A 997-nucleotide genomic window follows, 5' to 3' on the forward strand; every position below is an offset into this window, starting at 1 on the left:
CGCTCAGCTCCGACGGCCGCCGTGCCCCGGGGCTGTGTCACCGCGCCTCACCCGGGCCATTAAAGCTCTGTCAATGCTCAATGGGGCTCGCGAACATCTGAGCGCTCTGCGGGGAGCGCGGCCTCTCCCCCTCCCCGCTCGGACCGGGCTGCCACCCGCGCTTAAATGAGGGTGAGCCTCTGTAACTTGCAGTTCTCCACCCACAGCCCTCGGTACGACGGAGGGCTCAGCAGAGCCGAGTATACTGGCCTGAGCGCTACGCTGGCTGGGGACGTGACTTCTGCTCTCGCAGAGCAGCGGGAGGAGTTGCACTCGATGATCCTTATGAGTCCCTTCCAACTCGGGATATCCTATGATTCTCAAAGCAGCCAAGCTTCAGCACAATTAGGCATGGAAGGTTACATGCATAATAATACCCAAGCTAAACTCAGCTTTCAATAATTTTTCTCCACCCCCCAACATAAACCAGCCAACCATGAAATCTTGAGGCATCGTACCCACCAGCCCTTTTCAAGGAGTCTGTCGACTTAAAAGGAGCAATTTTATATTGCCAACGGTTTACGCTGACTCTCCAGGCAAAGAAGGAAAGCGGGTTATGGGATAGATAGACATGTCCCATCTGCTTAGGCACACTATCTAGGATAAGAGCACCGGCATATGGGCCGCTGGAGAAAGAGGTGGTGACAGAGAGGCTGTAGCTGTGTTAATTGCGCTCTTCAGCCACTCCTAAATTAGCCTTTTAAAGGAAAAAATAGAACAGGGATCATTCAAGCAGCTCTGCTATATTCACCTTTTGCTGATCTCAGCTGAAATATAGGATCATATAATCATTAAGGTTGGAAAAGACCTCTAAGGTGATCTACTCCAACTGTCCACCTACCACAAATACTCCCCATTAAACCATGTCCCTCAGTATCACATCTACATTTTTCTTGAATGCCTCCAGGGACTGTGACTCCACCACCTCCCTGGGCAGCACATTCCAGTGCCCAACCAC

This window comes from Meleagris gallopavo, chromosome 8, assembly GCF_000146605.3.
Source record: "Meleagris gallopavo isolate NT-WF06-2002-E0010 breed Aviagen turkey brand Nicholas breeding stock chromosome 8, Turkey_5.1, whole genome shotgun sequence".
NCBI lineage: Eukaryota > Metazoa > Chordata > Aves > Galliformes > Phasianidae > Meleagris > Meleagris gallopavo.